Source organism: Camelus bactrianus, chromosome 35 (genome assembly GCF_048773025.1).
Source record: "Camelus bactrianus isolate YW-2024 breed Bactrian camel chromosome 35, ASM4877302v1, whole genome shotgun sequence".
In the NCBI taxonomy this organism is placed as follows: Eukaryota; Metazoa; Chordata; class Mammalia; order Artiodactyla; family Camelidae; genus Camelus; species Camelus bactrianus.
The window spans coordinates 12,446,829-12,464,362 of NC_133573.1; positions in this window are offsets into that span (position 1 = coordinate 12,446,829).

The following is a 17,534-nucleotide window of genomic DNA, read 5'->3' on the forward strand; positions in this document are numbered from 1 at the left end:
GAGCAGGGCTAAGAGGCCTGCGATGTGTTTCATCCAAGCAGGCAGCAGCCCCGTTCTCCACCCCCGTCTCCCCAGGCACCCAGTGTCCTGGGCGTGTCCTTGGGAGCCCCACGCTCATACCTCCCAAGACTGTTTCTCCCCAGACGATGGCTGTTCCCTCCACCGGCAGGAATTTCCTCCTTCCTCCTTCAGGAGCCTTGGACAGCCAATTTCCCATCCAAGACGTCCCCTCTCACAGGTGTGTCTGCCCTTACATGAGGTGTTTTTTGTTTTGATTTTTGTTTTTTTTAAGTTCTCCAAATGCCAACAGGACAATGTGTTCACGCATGCTCCCCTTGGACCACCACACTTGGACCACCAACACCATGGTCTCTTAAGTTGGGATTTTTGGCGGGGGGATGTTTAGCTTTATTTATTATTGAAAACTTTGTTTTTTGAATTTTGTTGTGGTGAGAACACTTAGCATAAGGTCTACTCTGTTAACACAATTTTAAGTCTATCATGTTATCACTGACTCTCGGTAGGATGTTGGAGAGTACATCTCTAGAGTGTGTTCAGCTCACTTGACTGAAACTTTATGCCTGTGGATCAGTAACTTCCAGCTCCCCCTCTTTCAGTCCGTGGAAACCACCATTCCACTCTTTGAGTCTATGAATCTGCCTCTTTTATTTCAGGTACCTCGTGTAAGTGGACCCATGTCTTCTGTGACTGGCTTATCCACTCAGCATAACATCCTCAAGGTTCATCCACGTTGTCCCACATTGCAGAATTTCTTCCGTTAGGTCTGAATGGTATTCTGTTGTATGTGTCTACCGTGTTTTCTTTATCCATTCATCTGTCGATGGACATTTAGGTTATTTCCACATTTTGGCTGTTGTGAATAATGCTGTAAGGAGTACAGGAGTGCCTCTTTGAGATCCCTGATTTCAGTTCTTTTGAATAAACACACATTGGTGGGATTGCAGGGTAGGATTTTGAAGACACGGAGAGGAGACCACTGGGGGGTACGTGTGCAGTGCACCCTCAGTTTGCAAAAGCACAGCTAGCCCGGCACTAAGAACACAGGAAAGTGTTGGGTGAGGATGATTTTTGTCCTTGCAAACTGGAGGCCAGCTCTCTCTCCTTGGCTAGAGAGTTAACCAGTGCACCTTGTCTGCTCAGTCATCCCCTCTTCATCCGTACTTTCTCAGGAGACAGTAATATAAATCTGGCTAATAACTCCCATTTCATTTCCCCAAACTCCATTAGAGGGAAATTATAATGAAGCTCAAATACTCGCCAGGTTATTCATGGGAAAGACCTTTGGCTTTTAAAAAATGCATTTGAGATGGCTGGATTAATCTAGTGGCACATTACAATGCGGCACATTACCCCTGCTGAAGTTTGCAGGAGATTCCTGGCACCCAGCATTGTACCTTACACAATGCTGCCAAGGAGCATGAATTATCTTTACAGGAAGAAGCAGGAATTAATATGTCAGATGGAAAAGACCCACTGGCAGCTGCCTGATGAAAAGCCCAGGACCCTTGTTCCTTGTCAAGGTTCTGCAAGGTTGGGGTCATAATCACACGACTCAAGAGCAGACACCCCTAGCTGGCCCCTCTCCGATAAGGGCACCGGGGCAGAGCAGCAGAGGATTTACGCACTGCCCCTCTCCATCTGGCCCCACTCACCCACATCCTTGGAACGGGGCACTTACCTAGATGCTTAATTTATGGCAGGCACGTTGAGAAAAGCATGCTGATTTCATTCCTTTTATTACCTCCCTGGCACAGCAAGTTAATTAAAAAAAAAAAAGCATGATCACTGCTTTGTGATCACTTAAGAGGTTGATGTGTAATGTAAATATATGCATTGGTATGAAACATACATTAATATAAAAGTAATAATAATGATGTTAGTATCTATCACTAAATGAGCTCCAGACCCTGGGGAGGGAGTTACACACACAGTATTTCTAACCCCGCCAAGCCAACGTTATTTACTTCATTTTTTTGATGGAGAAACTGAGGCTCAGAGTGGTTAAGGAGTTTGCCCAACATCACACAGCTGACATGGGGTGGGATTCAACGTAAGTTGTAAGGTGGTATTTGTGGCAGAGTGAACTCTCTGTACACTTGGCCCCAGTCCCATCATCTGTCTCCACTGGGTCATTTGCAAATATAAGCCCACCTAGCAAAAGTGAAAATTTGCTACTGTGTATGCTTAAAAAAAATCTGACTGACTATGACAGTATTTCTAGGAACAAAGTTATAGCATTGCTGCTAAAATGCATGCTGTCCTCTGAGGGAACTTGTTTATTTGGGATGGCACTTCTGAAGGGGTTGTTCGTCAAACAAAACCAAACAAAAATAAGTCACCTTCCTTTGGACATAATCTCACCTCTCTACCTTCAGTGGGTCATGGGGACTCCTGGGAGCTTCTGTGTTCTTATGACTTTCTGGAGAGAGGCCAGACTTTGGTCTCAAATAAATCAACAAAAAAATGGGTTGTGTGCCCAGCTTGGAGGTGCTGATAGAATGGTCAGGACTCAATGATCAGTTTCTCCTGCAAGTAAGTTCTCATCTATTTTCAGTATTACAATGAATTACCAGGCAACTTCAGGCTGAGTTTAACAAGAAGCATAGCACTTGGGCTCACGTTTTCTTTTCCAAACTTTCATTCATTTATTCATTCAACAAACATATACTAAGCACTTATTTTGTGCTAGGCACTCTTCTAGGTGCTGGAGATATAGCACCGAAGAAAACAAAATCTTGCCTTCATGTTAGTTTACATTCTAGCGGAAGAAACATGATAAGCCTAATATAAATGAAGGATATGGTATGTTAGAGGTGAGAAGTCTCTGGAGACAAATGGGGCAGGAAAGGGAAACAGGAAGTGTCTGCAGGCGAGGGTGCAATTTACAACAAGGAAAAGCCTCACTGAGAAGGTGCCGTTTGAACAGGACTTGAAGGAGGTAGGGAATGGGACATCTGGATTCCAGGGCAGGGACACTCCAGGCAGTGGTAATGACTCTGAGGTGGGAGCACACTTGGTCTTTTTAGGGAACACTACAGAGGCAAAGGAAAAGACTGTTTGCATTGACTGAACTCTTGGTCAGGTCAAATAGAGACAAGTCTTGCAAGCAGAGTCCTCCAGGGAACCACCAGACAGGAGTGGGAGTGGGGTTTTGACCCTCTTCTGCCAGGCTGCTGTTTTTTTTTGCTGAGATTGAAGGCTGTTGGTTTTCAAGGCAACAGTGGAGGCAAGTTACAACACCATAAAGCTCCCTGTTCCTACTGAGAGTCTGCCTTTTTTTTTTTCAGCGAACACTCCCTGATGACTGCAAGCCTTTGGTTAATTTTCTGAGCTCTGCTAAAGTTCATTGTAATGATTTTTGCCACTGTTCTTGGAGAGGATGTTCAGAGATCTTTACTCCATCATTCCTGCTGACACCACACTTGAGAGAACATTTGAGGCTGGAAATTGACATAAATGAAACTGACGGAGTGGGATGCACCCGGAGTTCTCAGTGCACCTGCAGCTTTGAGAGGGCAGCAAGGTTTGGCTGGATCAGGGGCCCCGGGCAGGATGTAAGGCAGTGTAGATAGTTTGGAGCCACATCCAAACAGGCATTTGATGTTTTCGAGGAGAAAAGTGAACATTCATCTTTTTAGGAAGGAATCTTTTAGGAAGATTGATCTGGCAGTGGGTCCAGGAGGGGAGCTAGAATAGAAGCAAGGTCAATTACTTCAGTCAGAAGGGAACACGGTGTACGTGCGACAAGCAATCATAGTTTGGGTGTGAGAACATTCCCGAGGAAGCTTCGATGGGACGGTCACTTACTGGTTATTAGAGAGGGCTTCAAAGTCCTGCCGTGTCCATGATGGTTTTTTGGAGCTGTTGGCAGTGAGACACCCCCCACCCCTCAAGTGCTCTTTTTGCCAGCCTGGAAGTTAGGGAGCTCCCAGTGGGGTCCCTGGGGCCCCACCCTCTTGTACTGCCTGCCCCCCATGAATGACCCTCCCAGTGAAGTAGTTGATAATTTTGAAATTCATGGCCAGTAATTCCCTCCTAGGGGGGAGGGAGGCAAAGCTGGGTTCACCTAGCCAGGCTCTCCTGTAAACACGCATGGAGTTCTTGAATCATACGGGGCCCCTAACATAAGGAAAAGAGGAAGCTTATCATCCATTTGCTGGTGGAGGGAGGGGCACTGTGCAGAGAGAAAGGAATTTAGCACTTTCCTTCTGGGTACCACTGATCACAGACCATCTCTTGTAGGTGCGCTGGCCCAAAGGTAAGAATGTGGGAGGAGAACACACCAGACGCAGCCAGGGTGAGACTTCCCTGCACTGCTGTGTCTCCCACGTGGTACGTCCACATCCTCCTTCGGGACATTTGGGTCTTTTCAGATAACCTGGTAAATGAACCTCAAGTTCCAGGCCAGATCAGGCCTGAATGGACACTTCAAAGTAGAAAGAATAATTAGGTCAGACACTAAGTGTTTCCCAAAGGAATTTCATGGAACTCTGGTTCCACAAGTGTCTCCTCCCAAAGAGGTCTAACGAGTGAGGGAACGGTCTCCATTTCCTTCTAGAAGAGTCACTGTGCAGGTCAGTCCATCAAGGCCCTGAGAAGTCCTGCAAAAAAAAGAAATGCTTGGTCGTTGTAACTGAGCATTTCCCAGTCTCCACTGACAACAGGACTCTCTCTCCCGTTGACAGCCCACTTCAGAGTGAGGCCTTTAACTGGGGCCACGTCCCCTCTTTTCTTATCTTTCCCTGGTCCCAAAAGAACATCAGCCCCTTCACATCAATGTCCAAGGGATCCAGTCAGTGCAGGACCCTGGGAAAAAATGAGGATTTCTGTTAAGCACACGACGAGTCACTCAGCCCAGAGTCACAGCACTGCTCTGCACGGCGTGCGGTGCTCAGTCCTGTCTGGGGGTGCCTGTGTCCCTCCCATCAGTGTCCCAGGTCTCTGCCTGCAGGGTAGGGTGAAGACGCGCTCCCAGCCAGCCTCTACATGGACTGAGTCCCGGTCTCCCGGCACGCTCTGCACCCCGGCACCTCGCGACCATGCAGAGGCCCCGGGGAGGCTGGGTTCAGTGAGCTCGGGCAGGGCTGGTGGCTGTGGGCCGGTGGCTTCTGCACTCAGGGCCAGCTGACTGTCCCAGGCAGGGCCCGGGTGTCCTCCCTCAGAGCCTGCGCTGGGGACTGGGCAGACCTCGGCATCTGTAGGGACGCCCACCTGCTCCAAGACCAAGGCCTCCGCGCAGCGGCATCACCCCTTATAAATAGCTCTCACTTCATCCAAGCGCTAAGTTACACTGGACTTTAAATAGTCGCATAGGCAGCACCTGGCTCACGGCTCCTGGTAACTAACAACGGCCCGTTGCTAAGTGCTCATCTGCTGGGGCCGGCTCTCTCTCCAAAGCTCTCGTGCTTGAACTGGACCCAGAGCTGTTCTCCTTCTGTGCTGGGTGTAGCTGTGCTAGTAGGCGGGACACGTGGGGAAGAGCTTGATAACTATTGGTACCCTGTGTGTCCGTGCTCATCTCTCCACTGACCAGCTCCGGAGGCTGGAGAGCTGACATCTCTTCCTCTTTGTCCCCATCCCCTGGCCTGTTTCCCTTGTCCCTGTCCCTTGGAGCACACAGTCACGACCTGCTCAGACTCCTGGCTCCACTTGCGGTAACCAGCAGTTCCAACACTGGGGTCTTGGTTTCAACTCAACCTCCCCACCCGGCTGGGGCCACAGAACCAGGCCCGTCGGCCACGGCGCGGGACTGGGGGCTCGTGCGCGCATATGTACCCGGGTTTTCAGCAAACACTGATTAACTTCTAAGTGCCAGGCAGTGTGTTAGGTGCTGGGGATACGAGGCAAGAGCCATGATGCCTGCTCTTGGGACACTAGAGGCTTTGAACAAAAGAGGTAGACTGGTCCTCTCAATCCGTTTGTTGGTTTATTCATTCAAGCTTGACTAAGGGTCTCTCAGATGCCAGACACAACAGAAGGACGCTCCAGGTCCAACGTGGAATGAAACTAGTCCCCGCCCCACAGAAGCTTGCAGCCCACGGGCAGCCCAGGGCACTGCCCACTATGGAAGAAATGTACATGGTGGACAGTGGGAGCCCCAGGGGGTCATCTGCAGCAGAAAGCTAAGCCCAGGGTTCTGGCGATGAAGCAGGAGCACTTTTCAAGGGCATGTGGTAGATCGATGGTGGGCCCAGGGTGTTTGCACTTCCCCTACTGAGATGCAGATATAACTTCTGCCCTCAGATCTGTGATGGGCTACCTGCTCGACCAGTGGGATGCCGCAGAATTGACGTGGAGGAACTTCCAGGCTGGGTCAGAAGCAGCCTTGCAGCATTTACTTCTGGCTCTTGGAACCCGTGAGCAGTCTGATCATCCTGGGGAGGTGGCTGTTGGTGCTCTGACTGGCAGTCCCGTCTGGGCCTGGCCTTCCAGCCAAGGCAACGGGCAGGTGAGTGAAGCCATCTTGGACCCTCCAGACCAGCCCATCTGCTGTGGTTTCACGAGGAACAGAAGAATCACTCAGGTGAGCCCTGGCCAAACTCCTGATCTACAAAATGCAGTATGCAAGTACCAGGCGGTGAGGCCTGCCCGGTGGTGGCACCTGCACCCCTGTGGTCACATCCATGGTAACAGGGTCAGGAAGAGGGTGCATGCTGTCCTCCCAGTCCCAGGACTAGCGTGGCCTGCACCTGGGTTCTCCGGTCCTGTCCTTCCAGTGTCAGCACCCTCCCCGCACTGCCGACTCCACAGTTAGGCATTCCTGCATTTGCTGATTCATTCTTTGATTTGTTTGTAATACAATAGTTTGATGTATATTCATTCTACTGACAACATGTATTAACCTCTTATCAGGTGCTGGGTTCAACACTTACACGAATTATCTAATTTAATCCTCATGACTTCTCCCCAGGAGGCATTAGGACAGCCTCTTCTGCTATAATACACATTTGAAAAAAAACAAAACGAGAACTTGTTTCAACACAGTCGACACGTTAGGAAGGGATTTGAGCACGATGTGAATTTTGAATTTGCTTCTGTATGATTTTGTCCACACACACACAAAACTAGGTGAACACAGACGACTGTGCTCAGCTTCCCTGAGCCACATGGGAACACACAAAATGCACAAGCAAACACACACACACCCTGTGGACACCTCCAGCTTCCTCAGTTACTGTGTACCCGGAGCTACCATATCTGGTGTTGCCGCTCGCCATCCAAATTCAGATAATCCTCCTTGTCTGCCTCGCAGTGACTCCCACACCAGCACCCACCTCACAGCGAACTTCAGGTCTTGTTCAAGGTAAACTGCCAGGCTTATCTGTAGTAGTTACCAATTCTTAACCGCTGAACATGTGTACAACAGTGCTGCCATTTTTATTAGTTTTGGGGTGTCCCTAACCCCATTTTCCCCGTAAGCCTGGAGTTTTTATCCTGCGATGGAGTGCAGAGCGTTGATGTTTAGGAACACAGGTGTCATATTGTGGGACAACTGCTGGTACCGTCCTCTCTGTTGGAAAGACGAGGAAGGGGAGATGTAGGGAGGTTGGTCCACACTGGTGAGCGTAGGACCCGAAATGCCGGGTTGAGAAGGTGGCGCTGCCCGGTCCCTGCCTGGCCCTCAGGGGCTGCACCTCCGCCCGTATCGCTGCAGTAGGAAAGGCCAGGTGGGGCGGGGCTCTCCAGGGGGTGTCTGGGTCCGAGAGCAGCAGCCCTGCCCCGGCCGTGGTGACCTGGATGCTCACCTGGCCGCGCAGGTGCCGTGCCAGCATGCTCCTCCCGGGATACTGGCGAGCTGTCCCCATCCGTCTTCTCGGTGGGCTGTGCAGGGCCTGGCGCCTGTCTGGGCCTTGTGCATGTTTCTGGAGCCGGACTCACCTGTGGAGGAGGCTCACCTGGCTGTGGGCCGATGGAGCTGGGCTCCGGGGCAGGCACGGCCCTGGGGGGAATCCAACTGCTGCCCCGCGGAATTCCTGGCATGGTCAGAACTTGTCCCCACAGACGGTGCTCCGTGGCTGGAGGGGGACAACCAGAAGGCTCCCCTGAGGCGAAAGTCAGCACCTGGCCCCGCCCTGCCCACTCATCTGGTACTGGTGCTGTTCACCCTCCCCTGCCGGGTCTGCCGGAACCCGGCCTGCGCTTCATAGCTGACCCCACACCTCCTCGGCCTCCAGGGAAACTACCCCCATCCCCGCAACCTGCAAGATCCTCCCTCTGCCCCTACAAACCCTGTGCCCTGTGGTTTCCCCTCCCCTTTGGTAACTGATCGTGTCTACTTTGTGATGACTTAAGTCACCATCGGCTGCTGTGACTGAATCCCCAGGTACAGGCGGATCCCAGCTTCGGAACGAGTAGTGTTCTCAGGTCAGCTGTAAGTGGGCCATGGAATCAGAACACATGTTTGAAGCTGTTCAATGGACGATGTGCCCCCAGGGTGGCTCATAAAAGTCTTAAGACCCACAATGTGGACCATCGCAGGGTTCTGAGTGCTGGGGGGTGGGGCAGGCGTGCAGGAGGGAGGGGAGGGCAGAAAAGGGTGGCTTCTTCTTGAGCGCAAAATATTCTCTAGGTCCATCCATGTTGCTGCAAATTTCATTCTTTTTTACGGCTGAGTATTATTCCATTGTTTAGATATACCACATTTTCTTAAATTAATCATTTGTTGATAGGCACTTGGGTTGTTTCCAATGTCTTGGTTATTGTAAATAGTGCTGTTATGAACACTGGAGTGTATGTATCTTTCCAAATTAGAGATTTCATCTTTTCTGGTTATATGCCCCAGAATGGAATTGCTGGATCATATCATAACTCTATTTTTAGTTTTTAAGGAACCTTCATACCTCATGTTTTCCACAGTGGCTTCGCCAATTTACATTCCTACCAGTGTAGAAGGGTGCCCTTTTCTCCACATTCTCTCCAGCATTTATTATTTGTAGACTTTTTGATGATGGCCATTCTGACTGGTGTGAGGTGATACCTCATTATGGTTTTTTGATTCGCATTTCTCCAATAATTAGCAATGCTGAGCATCTTTTGATGTGCCTGTTGGCTATCTATATGTCTTCTTTGGAGAAAGCTCTATTTAGGTCTTCTGCCCATTTTTTGATTGGGTTGGTTTTTTTTTGATATTGAGCTGTATGAGCAGTTTGTGTATTTTGGATATTAACCCCTTGTCCATCTCATCGTTTGCAAATATTCTCCCCCATTCCATAGGTTATCTTTTTGTTGATGGTTTCCTTTGCTGTGCAAAAGCTTTTAATTTTAATTAGGTTCCATTTGTTTATTTTTGCTTTTATTTCTTTTGCCTTGGGAGACTGATCAGAGAAAACATTGGTACAATTTATGTCCAAGAATGTTTTGCTTGTGTTGTCTTCTGGGATTTTTATGGTGTCATGTCTTATATTTAGGTCTTTAAACTATTTTGAGTTTATTTTTGTACATGTTAGAGAACGTTCTAATTTCATTCTTTTACATGCAGCTGTCCAGCTTTCCCAACACCACTTGCTGAGAAGACTGTCTTTACTCCATTGTGTGTTCTTGCCTTCTTTGTTGAAGATTAATTGACTGTAGGTGTGTGGGCTTATGTCTGGGCTCTCTGTTCTGTTCCTTTGATCCATGTATCTGTTTTTGTGCCAACCCCACACTGTTTTGATTACCATAGCTCTGTAGTATTGTCTGAAGTCTGGGAAGGTTATTCCTCCAGCTTTGTTCTTTTTCTCAGGATTGCTTTGATAGTTCTGGGTCTTTTGCTGTTCCATATAAATTTTAGGATTATTTGTTCTAGTTCTGTGAAAAATATCATGAATATTTTGATAGGGGTTGCATTAAATCTGTAGATTGTTTTGGGTAGTATGGCCATTATAACAGTATTAATTCTAAATATGCGAAGGCGTTTTAAATGACCCCAGAACTTCTGGAAAACAGGATGGGCTTCCTTCAAAGATGGTGATGTGTCCCTCACTGCTGTGTGTTCAGGAGGAGGTGAAGGCTGAGGGTTATCAGTGGGTCAAAAGGTGGAGGAGGCAAAGGGATGTTTTGGTTGATCCACGGTTTAAAAAGTTTGAGCCGACATTAAAGTTTGGGAAGATTTTGCTTAAAATGTCAGATTTCTGGCTTCTGCTGAAAAATTGTTAGATCTGCCAACATTGGACTCTCTTTTCTGCATGTGGACCCATCAACCAGAGCTGGTTGCCGTATTCCTTAAAGTCTTTACCACTCATACATTGTGTGCTCTTGTTGGGGCCAGCTTAGCTCATTTCCATCGCCTGCCTGGCTAGCGTAGGTACTGGAGTTGACACCCCTGTTGTAGAGGAGACTCAGCTATTAGACAGGAACACTGCACCCCCTCAGCCTTGCCAGACCCTTTTCTTACAGGAACTGCCATCCCAGAGACCCTGTGGGCATGGTGGCTGTGTTTTGTGTTATGTTCCCCGAGTTGGACTGAGCAGTTCGGGGTGACGAATGAATGGGCTGTCAGTTCACCAGCTGATGGTGGCACGTAATTATGTCCATTGTTGGGTCCGGCAGGGAAGAACATGCTAAGCCAATCAAACTGTCCCTCTCAGCTTTAAAAACCAAGAAGCACAGTGTGAACCAGCAAGTTTGCAATGGTTCTGATGCCACTGAGAGGCCAGAAAAGTCATGCAGGGCTATGAGCATCCTGCAAGTAGGAGGCAGTTGAAAGAAGGAGTTTGTTTTGAAAGGGATGGGAGAGGGTGTGTAGACTGAGAGAGAAAGCCTGTGACCTGCGAGGGGCAAATCTGGTCACTGGTCCCCTGTGCTGTCTGAGTTCCTTAGAGCTTTTCAGCTTCAGACCCAGTTCATGTGTTTTCCTACAAGAAACTCCAGTTCCTTGAGCGAAAGTGGAGTGTTCTCTTGTTCCTGTGAAATGGGAAGCCCCATAAAAAAGGCCGGCAGGACCCCCAGGCAGGGCTACTACTCTCCTGCCAGCACCATTCGGTTCCCTGCCCCAGAGGCTCTATCTCACTTTTTGCCTCTGAAACGGCTTAATTCTAGGAAAGTGGAACTTAGCCCTAAAATTCTATTGGTTCCCTGAGCTCTCTCCTGATTGCTTATTTCCTTCACTCCTGATTGGTAATTTCTCTCCCTCCTGATTGGTCCATTTCTACAAAACTTGTTCCTAATTAGTCAACTTTTGTTATACCTTATTTGCATATGATGCCGCAAAGTGTAAAACTGGCAGCCTATAAAGGCCTGTGTAAATCTACAGACGGGGTCCAGAGCTTGGAGTGTTAACTCCCCTAGGCCCATAGTGTAATAAACCTGAGTTCTCCAACTCTATGAGTGCTGCTTGGTTTCTCAGCCCGTATCAAGCTGTAACATTGAGCTGTAACACCTGTGCTCCAGAAAAGCTGATCAGAGCCACTCTCAGGCCTCTGCTCACAGGAGAGGCTGTGGTTCTACGAATTGAGTTTAGGGGTTTACCTCCGCTATAGTCCCCCACACTGTGGGCAGATAACACACTGAACAGGAAGCAGATGCCTTAGGAATGAGTCCCATGGACTGCTTTCCTTCTGCTTCTGCAACAAAGGTACGCATCTGATTTTAAAGGCATAAGCATGCAAGCATCTTAAGATCTAATTTCATCTAATTATCGTATTCCCAATGAGGAAAAAAAAAAGCATGTAGATAAAGCTGCCTGGTCTCTTCTATGCATCTGTCAGCCCTAATCAGACAAACCTCGCTTAAGTGATAGAAAACTATTCCAAGGTTGCCATCATTCTTGTGAACCTGAAGAATGTTTAACTTGTTGATTAAGTACTTAACATTGCAAATGAGTGCAAAGCTGTCTGTCAGTTCTGGGTGATTATTTTGGAAACGGTGTAAGTTTTTAGGTTGCCGTGATAACGAATGACCTTTGGGATATTTAAGGCTGCGGCGTTGCATCAGCCTGTTTTTGTGGAGTTGCTCTGTGGGGTTCCAAGGGGGAGAAAAGAACAATGCGTATTATAACTCATCACAAAGTCGCTGATTGATCTTTTTTAAGCCACGGTTGTTGAAATGAGATGACAAAGAACTTGGGGCTGTAGCTGCCCCAGTGAAGGTGTAAAGAAAATTCGTCATTGGGGAAAACTGCCAACTATGATGGTGTCTCCCTGGCACCCGCCAAACCATCTGAAACCTGTCTCTGAAGAGTCACATGGATTGAGGGACACTCTGAGACAGAACAGCTGGGTAATTGACCGAACTTTCCACTTTGCCGCCAAGTCTTTTGGCGTCATGGAGATTAAGACTTGACTGATCTCACTGGAAAATTGTTCAAACTTTTGCTCTGTTTTCGTAGATACTGGCTTAACATTTCCCGGGGGTGGGGGGTGGAATCCACACCTGCTTAATCATTTCACACACAGTAGATACAGGACATTTGTTACAAGTTAGTGAAACAAAGAATTGTTTCCCCTCTCCCTGTTTTTTTGCTAGAATTTCAGAGATCTCCTTTGTTGGAAAAAGATGGCTTGGCAGTTTCTAATAGTAAAGACAAATTAACAAGAAAAACTGTCAGAGAGCAAGCTTTACTCTCTTTTAAATTTTTATTTTAAATTTCCATATAGTATGATACAGTAAAATTTGCCCTTTGTAGTTTACAGTTCTGTGGGTCTTGACAGTTGTATACTCATGTCTATAATCATAGAAGAAGGATTCTGATGTCCCCGGTCCCCTTTGGAGTCAGCCCCTCCCTCTATCCCCATCACAGGGGAGAACCAACCTGACTCTATACTGGACCTGTTTCTTTAGCTCCAACCCTGTGCTCAGTCATGTTAGTTGTGCACCTTTTATAAAAGAATGTTGCCTAGAGCCAGAAACACACAGGTTAGACATTCTCAAGACTCTGACTTTTAAGGGTATAACACTTTTCCATTCATGTAGAGATAAAAAGTTGCAGAACGGAGAATAACATTTGTCTTGTAGGAGGTTTACAGGTACATCAGGACCTGCCCCACATGGGCAGGTGCAAGAACAAAGGATTCTGACACTAAGAAGTTTGCAACAACCAACCACGCCCCCTCCCCTTTTCGGTATAAAAGGAGCCTGAATTCTGACTTGGGGAAGATGGTCCTCTAGGATGTTAGTCCCCTATCTTCTTGGTCTGCTGGCTTTCCCAGTGAGATCGCTATTCCTGCCCCAACACCTCGTCTCCCGATTTGCTGGCCTGTCGTTCCTCGAGCCAAACGAGTTTGGACTTGGTAGCATCCCCACCCCCGCCGACACTGATCTGTCCTGTCTTTACAGTTTTGCCTCTTCCAGGATGGTACATACAGGGAATCATATAGCATATCACCTTTTAGTTTATTATTAACCTAATTTATTAACTTACTTTTGCTCAAGTTTTCCCAGATACAGTGTTCTGTTCAGAGAGAAAAAAATGGGAAAAATATTTTGGGCTGGGGATCTTAGAAGACAAGAAGGAGGAAGTGAAGGAAGCTGCGGCCCCATCTACAGGATTATTTTCGTGTGTGCAAAGACGAGAACTCAAAGGTGGTGGGAACCCACCGCAAAGATGCGGGCACCCGCCTTAGCTCTGTGCGGGGCTCCCAGGAGGCACCTGGGGGCTTGGCCCTTGGCTGTGTTTGGCGGGCGCTGGGGTCCGACCTGGGGCGGGGTAATTAACGGCAGTCATTAGCTCGCCTTTAGTTTCGAGGGCAGCTGTGGCGCACGCAGCATCAGGCGTGTGGACAAAAGTGCAAATGAACTCCGCTGTTGTGCTTGTAGCGGCCACGCTTCTTATGCTTTATCAACATAGCAGCTGGATTAGCCCTCCATTCAGTTTGCTCTGGCTCATTACGATAATTGCCCTCTGAACAACGGCACGTGTCCTCTTGCTTCTCCTTACCCAGGGACCATGGTTGGTTTGCACAAGTAAACCTGCTGTCAACGAGGTCGCTGGCTCGGCTAATATTTGGGTCTTGATATTGATACTAAGTTTTACAAATCAAGTGAGATCTGCTCTCCTGGAGATTCTTGGGGGTCACTCTACACTGGCCACACACTGTGTATATAGGATTAGCCCCACTTTTCAGATGAAGAAATCTGTGTCCCAGGGACTGCCTCTGGCCTCGCTGCCCTTCGCACTGCCCACCACGTCTGTGGGCTCTGGATGGTCTCACCCTTTCAGGAGATCGGCGGAACCCTGCAAGACGGTCGCCGTGGTGACGAGCATCTGCTGAGAGGTGGTGGTACCTTCACAGGAGTCACATGCTCGCTATGTTTTGTCAAAATCCATCCTCCCAGGGAACCTCCCGAGGGCTTCACACCCACCCTACAAAGCAGACTCAGGGCGGAGAAGCCCTGTCACTTGAGGTCCTTGGGGTCTTGTTAGGATGGCTGCTGCGCCAGCCTCTGCATGGGCTCCTCCAGCTGCGGTTTGCAAGGAGGTCTGGGAAAGTTTGCTGAGCCCTCCAGCATCCTAACAAACAAGGGATAGGCCACAGCTCAGTCTGGCTCTAGGAGACCACAGTCCCTCCCAGCAGTGAGTGGCCCTGCCTGTACCACATCTGCAGGAGGGGGCAGGGCTGTCATGTAGCCCTGGGTGCGTCTGAAACCCCCTTTGCCACTTTGTAAGCAGTTATTTTGTGAAGACTGTGTGTGTGTGTGAGTGCAAAGGGGAAGGGAGGGAAGGTACAAGAAAAGGGGAAAGACAGACCAGCCTGTTCCCTGGGGACACAACCAGAGTCATCTCAGACAGCATGGTGACATAGGGCCTTAAGGTGTACCCATCTTAGAGGGCCATATCCTTGTAGGAGCAGTGGGAATCAGCTGGCAGAAGATGAAGAACAGGCTGTGGAGTCAGGGAACCATGGCCTTAGTTTCCCCCTGCCCCTCACTCTCCAGGTGACGCTGAGCAAGCTCCTGTGAACCTCAGTCTCCCCATCTGTGAAATGGAAGATGGTATGGATACCCTCACAGGGTTAGTGTGATAAAGAAGAGTGCGTGCCTAATGCGAATCAACTTAAGATCGTTTGACTCCAGACCCCATGCTCTTAGGCACTGGACGGAGACGCACGACTTTGTGTATCAGACAGAGGATCGTGTGTGGGCTTGTGCTTCCATTACGGGGAGCTCAGCTGAGGAAGAAATCCATTTAAGGTTTTTTCAATTCTGAGGGTCCTGGGATAAAGCCAGGAGGCTGAACAGGGGCGTGTGAGGCCTTTTAAGAACTGCTAATAAGTATTTAGAGTACAGGATGGCTTCTTGGCTTAACTGAGGATTCCACCTACTAGGGAGCCTAGGGAGAGGTGGTCTGCGGGAGCGCGGTGAATAAGTGGTTTGTACCCGACCTCAGGCAGCCGGCGGGGAGCATACAGTTATCAGGGCTGCGTATAAAAGCTTGATTATGGAGGGATTACGTGCCCTGGTACCAGCCAGCTGTTATCTCCTGGGTTTATTTATGGTGAGTCAAGTGAAGAGTGACAGCGCAGAAAATGATCCTTTGATGTGGTTTTAGGTGGGCGATGTGGCATCATCCGGCACAGAGTGGGCACCTCCCGGCCTGCGGCTGGACTGCAGTGAAGCAAGGTAGCAACAACAAACAGCATACACATCTCCCCTGAAGCATGCCCCCACCCCTGCCCCCAAGCCCCAAGCTGTGGTTTCAATACTTGTTTATAAGAAATCTGCCAGATGCTCTTTTAAAAAATAATCTTAAACAGTGATCCAAGTCATATGTGTTTATTGTAGAAAATGGGAAAATAATGCTTGAGAAAAGGAAATAAATTCGTCACCTACAAGCCCCCTTCCTCTCCCTGCAAGATAACCAACGTTAGTGTTTTAGTGTGTGTGACTTCAGCATCTTTTAAATGTCGGCACACACGCACGCACGCACACACACTGTACACGCGCGCGCACACACACACAGCACGTGGAGATGCGTATGTTTATTTATAGGAGTGGGGCTGCTCTATACATCCAGTTTTATGAGCTGAATTCTCCATTTACTACGTCATGAACATTTTCCAAGTTAGAAAATCTTTGCGGTTCTGCATCTCTTTCTAGGGGTACTCCCTCCAACATCAGGCATTCACAGCGGCCCTGCAGAGTGTGGCCCTGCAGAGAGGCCCAGTCCTCTGCCTCTATGCTTGGGGTCTAGTGTGAATTCAGGGAGCTTGAGTCGGCTGTGGGCACCCTACATGCCAGAAATCAGCTTCCACAGACACTCAGTAAGAACCAGAGGTCTGGTGGCTTCTTCCTTAATGTGGACTCTTCCTGGCATCTCAGCCCACAGGGCCCCGGTGCCCCGGGTGTACATACACATCCAGCCCTGGGCGGAGAGTGGGCGACAGAGCCCAGGAGGCTGGAGGATGCTTCCTAGTCACTTCTTTGGCAAAGGACCTGGTCTTCCCAGTCTTCTAGCCTCGGACCTCCCATAAACCTGCAGCTTGTTTCCCTCTGCGGGAAACCTCCAGCCGGTGGGCCGAGACTTGGGCTCGTCTTCCAGCAACCTCTGTATTCCGTTGCTCTTTTTTCTTTAACTGAAGTATAGTTGATTTATAACATTACATTGGTTTCAGGTGTACAGCATAGTGATTCAGTATTTGTTCAGATTATACTCCATTATAGATTATAACAGATGGATAGAATTCCCTGTGCTACACAGGAAATCCTTGTTGCTTATCTGTTTTATATATAGTTTGTGTCTCTTAATCCTCCACCTCTATCTTGTCCCTACCCCCCTTTCTCCACTGGGAACCACAAGTTTGTTCTCTGTATCTGTGAATCTGCTTCTGCTTTGTATATACGTTCATTTGTTTTATTTTTTACATTTCATAGATAGTGACATCATATAGTATTTATCTTTGATTTCAGTAAGTGTAAAATACTCTAGGTCCATCCACGTTGCTGCAGATGGCAGAATTTCATTCTTTTTTATGGCTGAGTAGTATTCCATTGTATATGTATACACCACATCTACTTAATCCAATCATCTGTTGATGGACACTTGGGTTGCTTCCCTATTTTGGCTGTTGTAAATTGTGCTGCTATGAACATTGGGTGCATGTATCTTTTCGAGTTAGTGTTTTCGTATTTTTTTTAGGGGGATATATGCCCAGGAGCAGGATTACTGCATCATATGGTAGTTCTATTTTTAGTTTCTTGAGGAATCTTCATACTGTTCTCCATAACAGCTGCACCTATTACATCCCCTACACTAATGGTGTCGGAGGGCTCCCTTTTCTCCACATCCTCGCCGACATTTGTTATCTGTAGACTTTTTGATGTGTATTCCTCTGCTCTTGAGAGCATTCGTGCTAGGTCAGAACAGTGAGTCTAGTATCTCAATGCTGATGCAAGCTAATCCTTGAGGAAAATAATTTTTTTAAATTAATTTTATTGAGTTATAGTCAGCTTACAATGTTGTGTCAATTTCTGGTGTATAGCAGTTTTTCAGTCATACATGAATACACATATATTCATTTTCATTCTTTTTCACTGTGAGTTACTACAAGATCTTGAATATATTTCCCTGTGCTCTACAGTATAAATCTATTCTATATATA